This window comes from Ostrinia nubilalis, chromosome 14 (genome assembly GCF_963855985.1).
Source record: "Ostrinia nubilalis chromosome 14, ilOstNubi1.1, whole genome shotgun sequence".
In the NCBI taxonomy this organism is placed as follows: Eukaryota; Metazoa; Arthropoda; class Insecta; order Lepidoptera; family Crambidae; genus Ostrinia; species Ostrinia nubilalis.
This window is the reverse complement of record NC_087101.1, coordinates 12,053,273-12,073,223: the sequence shown is the minus strand read 5'-3', so window position 1 is coordinate 12,073,223 and position 19,951 is coordinate 12,053,273. Positions and strand designations below refer to the sequence as shown.

General features: G+C 36.1%; 1 protein-coding gene and 1 non-coding gene across 2 annotated transcripts in view; both read left to right on the top strand.

The window, feature by feature from the left end:
• The first annotated feature begins 16,487 nt into the window (after positions 1-16,487).
• Positions 16,488-16,559, top strand: Trnah-gug (transfer RNA histidin (anticodon GUG)). Its single transcript has one exon. It is a non-coding gene; the product is annotated as a tRNA-His (tRNA).
• A 453-nt stretch (positions 16,560-17,012) lies between these two features.
• Positions 17,013-19,951, top strand: part of LOC135078176 (uncharacterized protein CG43867-like) — a 409,623-nt gene continuing 406,684 nt past the window's right edge. Inside the window, exon 1 of the mRNA XM_063972763.1 lies at positions 17,013-17,307. The gene's annotated coding sequence lies outside the window, so the exon portion shown is untranslated. The remainder of the gene's footprint in view (positions 17,308-19,951) is intronic.

Below are 19,951 nucleotides of genomic sequence, written 5' to 3'. Positions count from 1 at the left end.
TATTTAAAAATGGACATAAAGAGAAAGAAATATTGTGCGGCGTTCGGGTGTTTAAATTCGAAAAGAAATCTACCGGATTTATCTTTTTTTTTCGCTTCCCAAAGATGCTGAAAGGTATGTTGGCCATGTAGGTAATCAATAATTCTTAGTATAATATAGGAACCTAACCTACCATGACTACTGTTCAGAATTCGTTCGTTTGTTTCAGCCAAATGACGTCCACTGCTGGATAAAGGCCTCTCCCAAGGTTTTCCATGATGAATGCATACTTACCTACATACGTACCTCATTACAAATAAGTAGATTATTTTTTCACTAGACAGCAACCCTAACAGCGTAAGAAGAGTTCAGAGGCACGCGATAGAAAGAGACAAAACTTGTAGGTGAATAAAATTGTAGGTACGTAGTGCTGTGCGAGCTGAATTCCACTGTATCGCGTCGCAACAAGACTCGCATTTATTTAAATCGTCTTGCGGAGTAATCCTTCTGTACCTGTACTATTACTTATTCTGTGTCTATACTAAGACTAGACTCAGAGGATGTTGTTGTAGGCCGTTATAGGCAGGGGTCTACAATTTTTTCGAAAGGCCTCCCAGCGTTTGAGATGGCTAAAAATAACTTGCGCTTGTAAAAAACAAAATTTTTTTCAAAAACTTTCCATTTGGCGCCCGTCAGGCTGCTGTTCCGGGGCAAACGCCCCGATTTGCCCCCCTCCCCTAGGACCATGTCTGGTTGTAATCCTAAATTCTTTAGAAATTTCCATCGATGCACAGTATGTTATGAGACTGTATAATCGGACATTCTCATTTATTTGATGAACCGTATAGAGCTCAGTTATACAAACATGATAGTAAAACTCCCGTTTGAAAATTCCAAATAGTTTTCGCGGTATAAAAATTCAAAGTTACCTATTTTTTTACTTCAAAATTATGCAAAAATATTCTCACTCGTTAACTAATAACATTTAATTCAGAATTGTTATAATACTTCATAGAGCTCTTAAAACTACACGTAATAAGCGTATTAAGTGCTTCGTAAACGCATTCAGTTAATTAGGAAAAATGATTTTAGTGATTTTTGTTTTTATTTTTTTTCTCAATTATACCTTAATATATGCAAACATTTTTAATTGCAAGATATAGTCTGATACTTAATCTAATTGTATAAAAAAAATCAGCTTTAAATTCCGTGATATATTTGAGGAAAATCAAATTGAAAATATGCGCCATATAGAATTGTAAATTTCCCATCACTTTTTAATAGCAATATTTCTTTTGGATGTTTAAATATCATCAGCTCGATTGTACCAAATTATTGTATTGACATTCGATTTACATAGGTTTCAAATCGATGAGAAAATTATAAAAGGTAGGATAAATTCGACTTCCTAGATTTGTTTACATACTTTTTTAGTTAGTTACTTACATACAACTTAAGTTAATATAAGAGTGTTAAAAAAGAAAAAAGACTCGACTTGAGAACCTCCTCCTTTTTTTTAAGTCGGTTAAAAACAATGTGAATGTGACTTTTTAGAACCTTCAACACTATGCACATAACAGGCGGGATTTGAAACTTTTTAGACATGAATTATTCCTTTCAAAATTGTCGACCCTAGACTCGTAAAAAATTTATTAAGACGTTTTATGTTTTTTCTCAAATATATCACGGAGTTTAAAGCTGATTTTATTAATACAATAAGATTAAATATCAGACTATATCTTGCAATTAAAAATGTTTGCATATATTAAGGTATAATTGAGAAAAAAAATAAAAACAAAAATCACTAAAATCATTTTTCCTAATTAACTGAATGCGTTTACGAAGCACTTAATACGCTTATTACGTGTAGTTTTAAGAGCTCTATGAAGTATTATAACAATTCTGAATTAAATGTTATTAGTTAACGAGTGAGAATATTTTTGCATAATTTTGAAGTAAAAAAATAGGTAACTTTGAATTTTTATACCGCGAAAACTACTTGGAATTTTCAAACGGGAGTTTTACTATCATGTTTGTATAACTGAGCTCTATACGTTTCATCAAATCAATGAGAATGTCCGTTTATACCGTCCCATAACACACTGTGCGATGTAAACAAACACTTGTGCATACAATTACACTATAATACTCACGTTTTCTTAATATCATACACATTATTTCACAAGCTCATGAAACCAACTTTATTCTCATGATGAAACAAATATGAAATCTAACATTGAAAACTAAATATTTTAACAAAATATTTGGATGGTGAAAATTTGTGCTTCATGTTAAAATGTCAAATTGACATTTGACGTTTAAATTTAGGTCCTATCTCTGGAAAATCTGTAAGTCATAGACAATATTCATAGATAATAATCTGTAAATTTTATCGATTTTATTTCAAGTATTCAATTATTTCAATTACCAATTACTTTGATAATATTAATTTAAAATAAAATATAAACGAGGTTATATTCAACAATGTATTTTTTCTTCATTGAATGCAACAACACACTTTGCGAAGAAGTCTTTGAATTCAGCTTTATTATACAGACGAGTGTCACATAAAAAAATTATAATAAAAAAAACTTTTTTAAAAACAAGCTTTATCCTGAAATGCAGTTGTACTAAAACGAAAAAAATATTTGTATGCTTGGTTCAAAGAATTTCGAAAGCTTGTATCGCGCATGGAATTTATTCCTCTTTTTTTCTGTTTGCGCTACAAGCTTTCGAAATTCTTTGAACCAAGCATACAAATATTTTTTTCGTTTTAGTACAACTGCATTTCAGGATAAAGCTTGTTTTTAAAAAAGTTTTTTTTATTATAATTTTATTTTACACTTTTTAGTTGTATCTCAATCTCTGGGTCATTATTTAGCACCAAAGTGCTCGAGAAGTCGAATCCAACGAACCCAAACTCGATAAGATTCCGCCGTTTCGTTTAGGAGTTCCTATGGCCATCTCCTGACTCCATCATCAGACCAGCTCAATGGTACCATAACATTGCATTGTCATCGTACTTACATAAGTATACCAAATTTCAGCTCAATCGGTTGAGGAGAAGTGGTCTTAAATTCAGTTGCAAGATTTGTCCCACACATACTAACAAGTGAAGTCAATATAAAGCTTGTAAAAAGAGGCCTTTTCGACTGGTTTACAATTTATTGTGCACTTTGTCTAGCTAGACCCACAGTATAATTTAAATTATAATTATTTCCTAAACAAGTAAAAAAGGGAAAATAAAATTTTCTTTGATTAAGAAGATCCTATTTTGACGATCACATTACTGATCTCAATATATCAAACATAAGAGGGATTGATCTTAATAATTATACAAACGATCTTTAAAAATCTAATAATCGTCTGTTGCAGTCAATGATGACATTTACAGAATTGCGATTAACGAGAGATTTTGTCGCATCACTAGTAGATCAACTGACATAGACTAAAAATTCGTCAATGTCAGTTGGCCATATTTGTTTACATTTTCCTATGTATTACTTTTCTCTATGGTTTACATTTAGGGAAATTTCTAAAGAACTAAGGTATAGGAAGGGACTACTTACTATGGATAGTTGTCTCGGCAAACGGGCTAATAGCGAAGAGCTTCGACCAACATCTAAAGAAGCTCTCGCTAGATGGTTGGCTCAAGGGTCAGATTCAAAAGGCGGTGATCCTCAGCACGGCACGCATTGTCCGGAGGTTCCTCAGCCTGTGACCCTGACCACCGGTAGCTTGGGCCCTGCTCCGCTACCAGCGGATTAACTATTTTTAAGTTTTTTTTTTATAATGTATTTTTAGTTTTTTTTTTTATAATTTACATTGTAAAAAAAAAATTAAAAATAAGAAGGAAAATGATAGTACTTATTATTATTCTGTGCTATGATTGTGAATGTGAACCAACGACCTCGAGAGATACTCTTAATAATATACTCAACATCAAATAAACCGCACCTTCCGCGACGCGAACTTTGAAGATCTTCTTCTGACACAATCATGGTGCTCCAACAATATTGGTGTTATTTGAAAGCCCAATAAATATCCTTAAAGAAAAACACATTTAATTTCTAAATAAATGATTAACATAAATCATAAATGTGACTTGAAAACAGACCTCACTTTGGGCTCACCTCTGGGATCAATTAGACCAATTTTTATGGTTATAAAACCAAATAATGATCTCACGTATCCTCTTTAACAGATGGATAACGATTAATCCCAACTTAACAGTTTTAAAGCCCTAAAAGTTGGCTCAAGCGTAACTACCTATTTTTTGAAGATGTGACTCTGGATCCTTCTACAGACACATTTTTGGGATAAAAACCTTTCCTTGATTGAAATGAAGTTTAGAACTAGGCGTTTAAATGGTGCCAATATTGTTCGGAAGTGGGGATGCATACGTTTGAAAGTGCTTGTCGCGGGAGGTGCGATTTATTTGATGTCGAGTGTATTATAATCTTTTGTTGATAGTGATTGAAATGAAAAAAGCGGGCTATTTTGTGCATTCCTTGGAACAGCATCCTAGGAATGCTTTAGAACATTCAAAAGAGTTAATAAAAACTCTTAGGCCGGCAATACACGGACAGCTCGAGCAGTTAGTCAGTGATCAACATACACGGGCCGCTCTTGCAGTCAAGAGTCAACAGCTTGAAGCTGCCAGTGATAACTGCTCGAGCAGTTGGTATTAAATGCTCAAAAAATCACAAGCGCGCGCGCCGTGGAATGAAGAAAGTGGGCGGAGGTAACTGCGCGAGAGCTGTCGACAGCTCGAGCAGTCAGTGTATGGCTGGCGACTGCTTGACCGCACGATGAAAATTCCCCGTGCTGTCGACCGCCCGAATCAGTTGCAACTGCTCGAGCGGTTCGTGTATGTGCGTCCATAGAACTCTGCAGTTCACTGTGCAGTCGCAGCTTGAAGCTGTCGACCCTGACTGCTTCAAGCGGTCCGTGTACTTATTGCCGGCCTTAGGCTGTGTTGCACCACCTAACTTTGACCGTAACTTTAACGTTAACCGGTGTTTTTTGTATGGAGTTTGACAGATTTTTCATGACTTTTGTCAATGTTAAAGTAAGATGGTGCAACCCAGCCTTAGATATTGACTGATCTCTCGACTCTCGCTCAACTTCAAATGGGGGAGCTAAAAAGAATTTCTCTAAAGTACCTAGTTAGTAGACGAAATAAGTTTGGGAACCATTGTGACTGTGCATTATCACAGATATCTGTGGGTGTTATGATTTTAATAATAATAATTGTTTATTGAATGAATTTAATCTCCTATTTATGGGAAAATAAAATGCATTTAACTCTTCTAAAAAATGTGATCGCAACTTCAAAATATTAAAAATTAAAATCACTTATAAAATTATAAAAAATAATGTATTATCAGTACCTACATAATGACTAGTATTAGGGCCAGCCAGCACTTATTTGCCAATGACGATGAGTTTATACTCATCGTCATTGGCAAATAAGTGCTGGCATGAGGAGCCCTACTATTATTAGTAGGGCTCCTCATGTCTATCAATGTTCCATACAATTAATGATATTACTTTTTGTAGTTGACTGAAGTGACTTATTTTGTTTTGTTATTTCGATTTATGTAAAAGCATATTATTATTACTTGTTTCATTTCATTACCTACCCTTAAATTTTAATAATTACTTGGCTAATATAATAGTGTTTCTTCAAATATCATTTTTAATGTGAGCTCATAACACTTTGTTCATTGTAGTATTTTTCAGTGGTTTTTGTATTTGAAACACTTCATTTAAGATAAAATGCCGCTCAGTATAAAAAAAACATTTGCCAAATATTGAAAATAATGCAGGACGTAACGTTGGCGCTCAAACAAATATTAGGTCGCTCAAATATTAAGAAGCATCTCATTGTGTATTTTATGTACCTCAAATTAATGTTTGTTAGTTGCTGTTCTGTTGATTTCTCATCTTTCGCAGTCAGTCTCTCACTTAGTAATACTATAACCTAAATTAATTATTTTTGACACTTAAAACTTTAATTTACAGTCACTCGTTTTAATACTACCCTTATATTATCTGTGATAACGATTATCCTGTTTTCGCCTCCGAGATTTATTATACCGTGTAGTACCCCTGTACGACAAGCCAATCCGCACACAATATTCAGCGTAGTAGTAGTAAAAATCAAAAGAGCGGGCAACCCCACCCCTACCACGCTGTGGGCTCGGTGTCCGAGCGGTCTCATTCCTTTGTGCGCACGCGCAACGACCGCACGCAGTATAAGAAAAATGCTTAAGTGACGTCACCAGGACGTTTTTACCGACAAAAAACGTAATTATTTTAAGTTGTGCAGTGTAGTGACGAGAATTAGACCCAACACAAGGTTGGTTGTAACAACTATTTTGTGCAAGTGCTCGTACATTTTTATTATAAGCGTTGTGACACGACGCGTAACTTTGACCCATTTTTAGCTCCAAGTTAACGTGCGATGTTAACCAGTAGCAATTTTTTGCTCCGAGGTAATGCGAGATGTTACCCAGTAGCCATTCTTTTGCTCCGAGGTAATGCGAGATGTTACCCAGTAGCCATTTTTTTCTCCGAGGTAATGCGAGATGTTACCCAGTAGCCATTTTCTGCTCTAGCGAGTTAATACGAGATATTAACCAGCAACCACTTTATATTCGGTCATTTTTGCGGGTCATTTTTTAACCAGTAGCGTTCATACGAGATATTAACCAGCAGCCACTTTATGTTCGGTTATTTTTTAACCAGTAGCCGTTTTTTGCTCTAGCGAGTAAAAACGAGATATTAACTACCGAGATAGCCAGGTATTGTAATATTATTCACTTTTACGAGTTAAGTATCTTCTTTTCGGCCATTTTTAAAAGCCGTAAAAACAGAACATAATGAGCTCATACAGAAAAATGTTGCGTTTGTACGAAACTACCCACATTAAGAGCTTGCCTTCCCTTACACCTTATGAACCATCAACCGTCTTGGAGCATGATGACCCGGCGCCGCGGACGCACTCGCCCCAGTCGAGCCTCCGCCTGTTTTTATAACGACCGATGACCCTGTGGCCATACACATTGTTCAATGCTACAAAGGGTAACTGAATAATTTTGTTGTTTCGTATTTTTATACATTACACCAATCGATATTGGTCTAAATACAAAGGCTAGTAAGAAAGAAATAAGTATCAGATCAAAATTCAAAGTGCATTTATGTAGATTCATTACTTGCTATTATAAGGTCAGAATAAAAGATCCTAAATAAACCTTAGGCCGGTTTCTTGACCGAACCGAGTTGAAGTGGAAATAAATGCCTACTTTATAATATATGAAGTATGACAATATGTCGTTTTTTCTATGCAACGACTCATATTAACTGACATTGTGATTGTGAGTACTTATCAGTCTCACATTTTTTTGTTGGAAACTTACAAAGATCTTTCTACATTTCCGGTCGGTCGACCAATTACATCGACGGTCGACAACTATAACTCATTATAATCCTCTAAAACGGGAAAAGAGGTATTTATTTGATATGACAACTAATCCAGGCTGCTGCACTGAATATATAATTTAAGCTTTAGCCGTTCGCATAACTGTGTGAATCAAGGCTTTATACAGAGGCCGTACCGACAAGCTACGCCCTGCTGTATGGTATGATGGGCTAAGACCTATCACCCGCCCGCGGCGCAACCACGCCGCCTTCCACAAGCGCAGGCGCCGTTATTTACGCCGCAGCGCCGCGCCGCCGCCGCCGCATGCCCAGCGCTGCCAGCGCAACGCGGGAAGCGCCATTAAAGACCGACCAGAACACCAAGGTAACCCGCGTCCCTAGACGACGCGCCATCTATGTACACAATGTACAGGTATGTGCTGGCCGCTTAAAATATTGTTATTTTAAATGCAATGTACCTATTATCCGGTTACATAATTTATTGTACCGAGATACCTATTCGATTCCCGATTCGAACCCAGATGATTTTTTTCATAATCATCATAACCATGCGAGTAAACATAATTAATTATACATAACAAATAATTATACACGTCGGCGCAGAGACGTTGATATTAAGAATATTCTTAATCGCATCCGTCGACACGAGTACATTCTGAGATTACCCACTTGTTAAAAAAAAAAAAAAAAATGTTCCTAGATGGTGGACTTAGATAGCGTCTTAAGATGCTAAACAAAGTTTATGTGGTTTAAGCACTTCAAAAGGGATGATATTTTAACCGCAATTAAACTTTTACCAAAAGATTCATTTATGGTTTAAAGAAACTTATTAATATAATAATATGTTTATTACATAAACACGATAGCCACTGAAAAGCAAATAGAATTATGGTCTTATTTTAACGGATGTTTGTTTTGTATCTGAACAAACAGGCAACATTTTTGTTTGTCTCTTTGCGGCCTTTCTTTAGCCCTGATATTTTTACAAAGTTTATTTTTTTATTCATGACGTCTCACCAGCTTGTATCTATAAATAATAGATAAAATCTAAGAGCTTCCTTAAACTGTATCGGTATCGGTACATAACATGACGTAATTTTTTCTTGTATTGGAAAACATTATTATGTAGGTTTGTACCTACTAATCAATGTATGATTAATGCTAATTATACTATTGATAGTCTTACAAAGTAAGGCTTCATCATCATTATTATTATTTATTTACTAAAAAAAAAAAAAAAAAAAAAAAAGGTCAGTTTTAACTCCATGTACTGTTTTACAATTGGTTCGTATAAATTATTTATGTATAACGTTAGAATTCTCATAAGAAGAGATGCGACATCATGAAATACATTGAATCATTTCTTATCTTGCTAAATCTTTTAGACAAGCAAAGTATCTTATTATGCGTTAAAGCGATAATAACTATGCCTTTATAAATATAACACAATAATAATTACATTGTAATCAATGTAATATAAAATTATTGACACATCAAAAAAGAAATCGGGCCGCTTGTAATAACAACCGGACTAGTGGACTTTGGTCAGTCAAAGAACGAATTAACCACATAAAATAAACTATGTATTATGTAGGTACCTATCAGTACTACCACTACTTGTCACCTTTAGTTTAGATTAAGGACATTTTTTAATAATACCAAAAAATAATGCGATATTATTTTACGAATCGATAACGCTGCCACAAACTCATAATAATGAATGAGTCTTTCTTCCCTTTCTATGAAGTATAAATTGAGAATTAGTATTTTGTTATTTTTTCTTAGCATGATTATAAAAATTCAATCATCACAGTCATAATACTGAAGCTGACTGAATCAAGGTGTCTGAATAAAGACACGGAGTAGGAGCTTGGTTTAATATTGTCTCAGAAAATGTTAGACGCTTTGGTTTCAGTACATGACATAAACCTATTTTTTGTTTCTTGAACTTTGTTTGATATTCAGTCATAATTCATATTTTATCGTCTGGCGTAGAGATTTCTACACGATTAACATGAATTAATTCCAATTAATTCGCCTTAGAATGGCGACCATTTTTTTTTAGACGTTAATACGTTTTTTCACTAAAAAAAAAAAATAAAAAAAAAAAAAAAAATAGAATGCTGGGGCAACAGGTACATCAGTAGTACCATATTGCCCATTTAAGCTTACCTTTCCCTGGCAGTGAGTTTTGTATTTGGCAGTCGTGGATCAAACAAAACGTACCAGACTCCGCTATGTACACTCCGCAAATAATAAATAAATATCCTTCCTTCGACATTTTACACTACGCTCCTAGTCCCAAACTGAGCAAAGCTATGGGTCCTAGACAACGGATATAAACATACTTAAATACCGTTTTTATATTGTACATATCGTCACCGTCGTGGCAGAATTAAATAACTGACACTTTTTTCAAAAATCACTTTTTCCACTTTTTGTATAGCAGAAAGTGTTACCTATATTTTGGTCTTACTCTCGTGCCAATATCTACGATATTTCCAAAGATATCTTCAGTTTAGTGAAACTATTGACCATAAATTACAACTCTGTTTGTTGTAGAATTTACGTGGCAAAACTGAATAAGTGACGTTATTTAATTCTGCCACAACTTAATGCAAAACATTGCTTCAAAATACTTGTACTAAGAAAGTCAATAAGTGACTTTATTTAATTTTGCCACAACTCAATCCGAAACATTGCTTCAAAATACTCGTACAATTGTGTTTTTGATTTATTTCATCTTTGTAACATTACTTTAAATGTTACTTTTAATTTCAATGTTCATTACTCAGATGTTGAATCTGGATAGTTACCTTCATCATCATCATCATTTCAGCCATATAGGACGTCCACTGCCGAACATAGGCCTCCCCCAATGATTTCCAATATGACCGGCTGGTAGCGGTCTGCATCCAGTGCTTTCCTGCTACCTTTATGAAGTCCACGTTGTGCTTTCCGGTACGTGCCCTCCACTCCAGAACCTTGCTGCCCCATCGCCTGACAGTTCTGCGTACTATGTGCCCTATCTCTTGTACAGAAAAACTGAGCATAGCCCTCTTCAAAGTACGCTGTGCAACTTTGAGCTTATTTATAAGGCCTATAGTAAGAGGCCGCGTTCCCGAGCCGTCATCAGTGGTAACACATACAGATTGTAGATTTTCGTCTTTAGGCACTGAGATATTTTGGACGAAAGGATGTTGTGTAGTTTCCCGAATGCTGGCCAGCCGAGTTGGATTCGATCTTTTTCTCTACCTAGCTGAAACGTTTGTCCGAGGTAGACATACTTGTCAACAATCTCGAGATTCGAGCTCCTAACCGAAACTGGGTAGGGCGCAACATAGACATTCGACAAAAGCTTCGTTTTTCCATGTTGTTCACCCGAAGGCCTACCTTTTGGGAGATTAAGGTCTTCGAGCATTGTGTCGAGGTCTTCCAGTGATTTTGCCATGACCACACAATATCGTCGGCAAACCGAAGGTGAATGATGTATTCGTCGTTGATGTTTATGCCGAATCCTTTCTATTCAAGGAGTTTGAAAGCGTCTTCCAATGCAGCGGTGAATAGTTTCGGAGATCCGGAGATATAACATCTCCATCGCGCCTTGCTGCAGAGGAATCACCCTCGTACTTCACTCCTGTACTCGGACCAACATGGTGGCGTTTCTGTACAAGCACTTCAGCACCTCGTTATGTACCGATACTTTTCAGAAACCGGCTTGTTCGGGAGGCTGGAAGTCATCGAACCTACGCGCGAGATCATTCGTGATAACTTTCGAAAACAGCTTGTAGACATGACTCAGAAGCGAGATGGGTCAGTAATTCTTCAGCAAGGTTTTATCCCCTTTCTTGAAGAAGAGTACCACCACGCTTCTATTCCATGCCTCTGGCGTTGTTCCCTGGAGTAAGACGAAGTTAAATGGTCTCTGAAGGACTTGACTTCAATGTTCAGAAGCTCCGAGGTTATTCCATCATGACCCGGTGCCTTATTGTTCTTTAGGTGTTTGAGAGCCATCCTAATCTCGTATAGGCTGATAATGCTGATATCCACAATATCTTCGTCGAGGTATACAGGGTGTCCCAAAAACAATGGATAACCCTGTAACCATCGATAGACCTCGCCATGGTCTCCCTAACGTCCAATTATGACCCCAGTAAAAATATCCCTGTTTTCAAGATTTTTAAGTTTTTGTGCATTTTTAGAAAATTGCCACCTGCGATTACTTTTTCTCATGCCATTTCTACAAATGAGGATACTTTTCAATCTAGTTTTTTTCCTTATCACAAGGGATAGTTGGGCTATCAAAAGAAAACATTAAAAATCAACAAACTAATTTAAAAGGATGAAAATTTTAAGAAATTACAGAAAAGAAGGAAAAATTAATTCACTATCTTGCACTTTTGATCAGCCATCGTGTAAAAAAAATGTAGGAAGACCATCGTGCCCATTAGCTTAAAAACTTCCTTGGTTAATTGAGATTCTAAAAAGGTATCACAAGCCAATGTATTCTGTATTATTTTTATCTTATGGCTACTTGAATAGCAACTAGTATGAAAACTGCAAAAATGAGTTTTTCTCGGAATAGTTAAACTAGGACTGCATAGTGGCATTCAATACAAATGGATAATTTTTAGCGTAGGAATTTAAATAAAGCAACATTTTATCATCATCAGCATTATCATTTCAGCCATAGGACGTCCACTGCTGAACATAGGCCTGTGCCCCAATGATTTTCATAATGATCGCTTGGTAGCGGCCTGCATCCAGCACCTTCCTGCTTACCCTTATGAGGTCGTCGGTCCACTTTGTAGGTGGACGTCCTACGATGCGCTTTCCGGTACGTAGCCTCCACTAGAACCCTGTTGCCCCATCGGCAGTCAGTTCTGCGTTTTTGTGATTACTTATTTTTTGTTTTAAACCTTATAAATGTGCCTATAGACAGATACCCGTGATGATACACGGCTCGGAAACGTGGATTTTTTGCACAGCGTGCTGTGGAAGGGGCTATGCTCGGGTTTCTTTACGAAACCGTATCAGAAATTAGGAAATCCGTAAACGAACTAAAGTCGCTGACATGGCCCGACGGATCAGCAAGCTGAAGTGGCAATGGGCAGGGCACAGTAGTTCGCAGAACTGAGGCAGCAGGATTCAAGTGGAGGCTACGTACCGAAAAGCGCATCGTAGGACGTCCACCTACAAAGTGGACCGACGACCACATAAAGGTAAGCAGGAAGGTGCTGGATGCAGGCCGCTACCAAGCGGTCATTATGAAAATCATTGTGGTACAGGCCTATGTTCAGCAGTGGACGTCCTATGGCTGAAATGATGATGATGATGATGATAAAATGTTGCTTTATTTAAATTCCTACGCTAAAAATTATCCATTTGTATTTAATGCCACTATGCAGTCCTAGTTTAACTATTCCGAGAAAAACTCATTTTTGCAGTTTTCATACTAGTTGCTATTCAAGTAGCCATAAGATAAAAATAATACAGAATACATTGGCTTGTGATACTTTTTTAGAATCTCAATTAACCAAGGAAGTTTTTAAGCTAATGGGCACGATGGTCTTCCTACATTTTTTTTACACGATGGCTGATCAAAAGTGCAAGATAGTGAATTAATTTTTCCTTCTTTTCTGTAATTTCTTAAAATTTTCATCCTTTTAAATTAGTTTGTTGAACTTTAATGTTTTCTTTTGATAGCCCAACTATCCCTTGTGATAAGGAAAAAAACTAGATTGAAAAGTATCCTCATTTGTAGAAATGGCATGAGAAAAAGTAATCGCAGGTGGCAATTTTCTAAAAATGCACAAAAACTTAAAAATCTTGAAAACGGTGATATTTTTACTGGGGTCAAAATTGGACGTTAGGGAGACCATGGCGAGGTCTATCGATGGTTACAGGGTTATCCATTGTTTTTGGGACACCCTGTATAGCTTTCCATAAAACTTTTCAATCTCACCCAGAACCTCGGCTTTTGTTGACGTTACACCACCTTCCGCAGTCTTCAGCTTCGTCAGCTAGCTTCGCCCAATAGAGCTGTCTCTTACGAATACTTTTGAGCCTTGGTTCCGCTCTATCGCCTCTTTAATATTATTTGTATTAAAGTTGCGAACATCATGTCGCAAGGACTTCCATATCTGTCTATTGAGCTGCCGATGTGCCTTAGTGTCAACGGAGATCTGCAGTGACATTGAACGTCGTTCTGCCATGACGTTGAGGGTAAGGGATCCCTATGGATCCCTAGGGAGAGATCCCTATTACAGTTTTATTGTTTTTGGATTATTTTTATTTGATATTCATTTTGATGTTGGTTCTTTCAATTTAATTTCAATGTTATAGGAATCTGATGTTGATGATTACCATACCAATTTGTTAAACATTTATAAGTATTAAATAAGTAGTATAGGCGTATAAGTAGGTTTTAACTGGTTTATTCACTATAGACAATATTATAAACGTGACACAAGTAGATTTTACAAATTACAAAGCAGAAAAGACAAAATAACAGTGAGAAACAAAGCGCGCCGGCCCCGCGGCTCGTGACACGCGCACCGTTTGCCTTTCTGAGACGGACTGGCCGACGAGGGGCGCCGGAGTTTATGAGCGCGGTGTGCGTAGGCGGGGCGAGCGGCGGAGCGGGCTAGTGGCAGTCACGGGAGGCACAGCACTCCCAGTTCGCGGTAAAACATCGCGCGCTATAGTAGGTATATTCTAGTATTATTTAACAATTTTACAGATTTTGACTAAAATCGCATTAACAAAACAAATAAAATAAAATGAATAAATCAACATTTGGGTTTATAAAAGTGTGGCAAAATTAAACAAGTGTACTTATTCAATGGAAATATTCGTTTTTGTAATACCTTGGTTGTGACAAAACTAAATAAGTGACATATAAAAACTAAATAACTGCAACTTAGTTGTAAAATACGGTTGTGGCAGAACTAAATAATTACATTTTTATTTTTTTTATTTAAAATAATACAAAGTAACATCATCGAAGAATATTGAATTAATAAAGGTAAATTTTCTGTATAAAATATCAAAAGACCGACGGTAAAATATTTTTAACCTTAAAAGTTATCGCCATTTTTAACGAAAAAAAACACAAAAACGTGAATATCTCGCAACTTTGGTTTTGTCAGTTATTTAATTCTGCCACGACGGTGACGATATTATACATAGTAACACCTAGACCCATCACAGAAATTAAAATGTATCAATTCAATTTCTGCCCGGCCGGGGATCGAACCCGGGACCTCTCGGCATAGTAGTCCGTTTCGAAACCACTACACCAAATGACTGACAAATAAATATTTTTACAATGCTCAATTACATCATTCTACCTACCTTACTCTATTTTCTTAGCATATTCTAAAGTCGGGTGCATCCTATAATAACATTAAATAACCACCGCTTAGCAATATCGTTATTGAAATCATATAATTTATTGAAATATATAATTATTTAAATAAATATTATACTTTATAGGTCAGGTTTCAAGAATCAAAAGATTGCTATTAAATAGAAACCAAACTTTTTCCTCGCAACAGTGTTACTTGGAATCCAAATTAATACTGTTTTGGAATACTGGTCAAACTGTATCCAAATAAATTAATAAGTTTGAATTAACCACATTATTTATTTATTTAATTAAAATGCAAGTGAGCTTATATTTTAGAACAATCAGCTGTTAGCCTTGCAGTCACTGTGATCGATTCGGTGTTAACCACTACCGTCGTCAAGCTCAGTTCTGAGATGAAACTGGATAAATATAGGAAAGGAGTGTCGACACGAGGGTGTTCGGCCCACACAGCACGCGACACGCACGCGGCAGTATTGCCTGCGATTTGCGCCGCTGTCAACGTTGACACAATTAGCCAGTGTGCTGGATAGACAGGATGCTCTGTCAACTGTCTTGGCAACTTTTTACAATCAGTAGTCGTACTTAACAGTTAATAGAATTACAAATAAATTTATATAATAATACTCTATAATGAACAAAATCTTGTTGAGACCGTGATACTTGTTATTGTTATGAATAAGTGATGCAATACGATTGTAATACAAAAATATTGCTTTATTATGTATTTAGTACATTGACATTTACTCTCTTAACCATTTAACATGGACATTGATCCATGCTCTAAACATCTACACGGTAAAATAAATCTCGGAGGCGAAAACAGGATAATTATATGATCAAACGAACTTACCAAGTGAAGTTCGATCTGAATTATCCTGTTTTCGCCGAAGAGATTTAAGGTCCCTCCCAACCCGAAGATTTCTATATCTTCTTCCCTGGAGGTAAACGTCAATGTCATCTCTTCTCTAAATATAATGAGACCGCTCGGACACCGAGCCCACAGCGTGGTAGGGGTGGGGTTGCCCGCTCTTTTGATTTTTACTACTACTACGCTGAATATTGTGTGCGGATTGGCTTGTCGTACAGGGGTACTACACGGTAAAATAAATCTCTTCGGCGAAAACAGGATAATTCAGATCGAACTTCACTTGGTAAGTTCGTTTGATCATATAATAATAAATAATTAACTTTAAAAAAAAATAAAACCGACTTCAAATGCGTGAACACAAAAAAAACTAAAAATTAAAAATATTGCGTATAAAAAAGTTCATCCCCAATTTTCCACCCTTGGGGGTGAAATATTTTCTTCAAATTCGCATGAAACCACCCTTTTGATAATACCTATTCAACAAAAAAATAATCAGTCAAATTGATTTATAATCGGCGGAGATATTGCGTATAAAAAAGTTCATCCCCAATTTTCCACCCTTGGGGGTTGTTTTTTCTATTATTAAATTTAAATGGGACCACCCTTGAGGTATTACCTATACGCCGAAAAAAGATTTGTTCAAATCGGTTCATAATTGGCGGAGTTATCGCGTAACAAACATAGAAAAAAAAAAAAAAAAAACATACGGGTCGAATTGAGAACCTCCTCCTTTTTTGAAGTCGGTTGAAAATAATCTTTTACTTATCCACTCTACCTAGAAAAGTATCCACAATTTCGCCCTCACCTCCATGTGCTCCGATAGCCGTGATCGTCTAGTGGTTAGGACCCTACGTTGTGGCCGTAGTAACCCAGGTTCGAATCCTGGTCACGGCAGTGAAAAGTCACTGTTACGGCGGAGCCTACTTTTTGTGTTTTTTTTAAACATACTTAATAAATATTACTGCTGTTAATTATGAAAAACAAAACAATTACGTGAGTAGACAAAAGTATTCCTTAATGAAGCATTTAATTTTATTTATTTGGAATGTAAGTAGGTAGGTAGAATACACAAAAATATAGTTTTTGCTATAAATATTAAAATTGTAAAGTCAATTTTTTTTAAAATAGAATCTTCTTTGTAAAATGTAGGTACAGTCGAACTATATTTTTCTCTAGCTTTTTGTAAAACAGCGCCCTCTAGGCTACGGTTGCCATATTATCTTTCTGTTTGATCCGTATGCAAAGTTACGCTATTTTACTTACAAGGCCACAAGTTTGTCCAGCTGTGCCAACAGATGGCGCGAGCAGTTTTTGTTTTGGTACAGTAACCACGCAGCTGTTCGCTATCACAGAAATACGTGAGAGAAAAGGAGTGGTGATTAGGCCTGTCTTTGCCAAAAATTACGTTTTTTATATGGTTCGCGGACGTTTTACACCTTGTGCTTGTGCGACATGCATTTAGAAGTTGTGTTACATGTCTCATATCGTTTGTAGCTTTGGAAAACAACGATTATTGGTGCAATTCGCGATGTAAACGTTGGTTATGACGTTTACTACGGTGTTTTTGTGTGTGTGTGTCGTGACAGCATTGGCGCTGCCGTTGAAGCGAATCTTGTAACGGAATACTCGGTGAATGCTTTCGGTAAGTTAGAAAATATTTTGTTTTGACATAATAATATTAAGCGGCTAGCGTTTGGTGAAATATTGTATGCAGGCGTGCAATGACCTCGTTTCATCAAGCCGTAATTATTTTTCTATTGAGAGGCGATTTCTCGCGCTCCGTATTATGTTTTTTAACTGTAATAATCAGTTCCGCATCTGTGCGTTATTTGATTAATTTAATTCCTTATTACTCTTGCCTTCCTTAATGCTTTTAAACAGCGAGTCAATTAAGGCTATTCTTCGTGATTGAACTTTTTTATCACCTTTATGCCGGTGGTAATAAGGTCTACAAAAATGTGTTATTTACAATAGATAGGACTAATTTGTTAGGTCAACATATTAATCAAAATTTAATTTAAAAATAATTTTCGTAGGTAATAAAATTTGTTACTAAGGTTTTAACTTACTTATAAAAGATAAATAGGTTAGGTAAGTAGGTAGATAGGTCCTACCTACCTACTCTCGTAAGTCGTAAGCAAGAGGATGGGAATTTAAATAGTAGGTCCCTAGCTCAGGTCCTTAGTCACTACCTAAGGTAGATAGGTAAGTAGGTAGGTAAGTAGGTAGGTACATATGCAAGACTTATGCCCGTTTTCACCATTCTCTAATTTTGAATGTATTGAAAGTAATATTCTTGTTATATGTTACCATAGGGCACACTTAAAAATTAGGGATTGATGGTGAAAACGGGCATTACTTACCTACACAACCACATAATTATTAGGATTGGTAACTTTTTTTACGTAGGTAGGTACCTACCTACCTACCTGCCTACATAGTAGGTAGGTAATTATGCGGTAGGTAGGACCTACATACTTCTTGGTAGGTAGGTAAAGAACATAACGTAGGCTTAGCCAAGATATTTTTCAAGATGCATTTATAATCTCACGAATCTTAAGAGTAAATAGGCTTATGCCCGTTTTCACCATCAATCCCTAATTTTTAAGTGACCCTTGGTAAAAAAATACAGGAATTTTGTTTTCAAAGGGGTCACTTAAAAATTAGGGATTGATGGTGTGAAAACGGGCATTAGTTCTTATTGTAGGCAGGTAAGTAGGTATCTAGGTCCTACCTACATCTTAATTAGGTAGGTAGGTACCTACCAATAAAACATAGCCAGTGAAGTCAGGTTCCCCTGGGGGAAAAGTTAAACTGTCACTGGACACTGGACTTGCAACGAAAATAGAGGAAAACAAGCCAGAGTTCACAGTTTAAGATTGACTCCACCAGACCTAATTCATTGAGATCCTAAATAGGCCTAGGTATTTTTTACCCGACTGCGCCAGAAGGAGGGTTATTTGAGTACGAGTAGAAGGTCTTGATGGTACGGGTAGACGAATGATGAGTTGAAGGACTAACTGATGTTGTAAAGTCAAGTCTCTGAATCTTGCTTAAAAATATCAACTTTTGCCAACTTATAAAATATTTTCGTAGATAGAGTGAAAAGTAGGATAATCTTATTATCTAGATACCTACCTACCTACCTACTTGATTAAAGTTCATACAATCATCAGTCATCCACGTAAACGATCAATCAAGCTGTGATTGATGGGATTGCAAGAAATTATAGAAAGAAAAGAAGTTAGTATTATTTCTGGATAACAAAGGTGAGAAGATAAAATATAACGATTAAAATGATAAAAACATACCTAACTACAAACGATCTAGGAGAATCGTATTGAGAACGTCATCCTTCTTGAAGTCTTGTCTGTCTAGATAATATTTTATGTTAAGTCCACCCTATGGACTAGGTAGGTACCTACTTACATCACAACTACACACACACAACTACACAAGGGTGAGCAAATAAATAATGCATGTCGTTGCCAATCTCCATAAATGAAAAAATAATTATCTCTTGTGTTTGTGACGTGCACAAACTTAAGCAATAAACAATAAAAATTGGGAAATAATTAAAAAATAATCATTTTTATATGGCTGACTGTACTTCTTAACCCACCTATTGCGGTGGAGATGAAAAGATCCGTTACTCATTGCTCATGCATAGATAGAAACTCATAATAAACCTGCGCACCTCATTTATGTATAATAGGTAGGTACTGCTATGATGTATTCTGTGATGAGTTCATTGAACTGCAAATTATCCAAAAACGTTCGCAATGTAGTATTTTTAAGTATGACTGATAGATTAATCTTAGCAAGTAGTGTCGCATAACAGTTCAGCTCTAGTTTATTATTTATTATCTAGACATGTTACCTAATAAATTATTTTGCAATTTCTGTCGTAGTTAGGCTAGTTAAATTTTTTATCAATACAGCATAGTCCTACTTCGTACATACTTTCTTCAGTTGCATTTATGTATAAACAGGTGCGACATAAAAATACCTTTTGCAGGTTTTATTCAACGTTCGTCTGTCTATCTTTATTACGGCGTACCTATTTCACTTAGTCCTATCCTATCGTAAATACCAAATTAAACTCATCAAAACAGCATAGTTATACGTAAATACTTGCTTCAGTTGCATTTATGTTTTAACAGGTGCGACATTAATACCTTTTGCAGGTTTTATTCAACTCGCGGAGGTTCGTCTGTCTATTTTTATTACGGCGTATTTCACTTAGTCCTATCCTATCATCTACCTATAGAGCTTTATCAAATTGG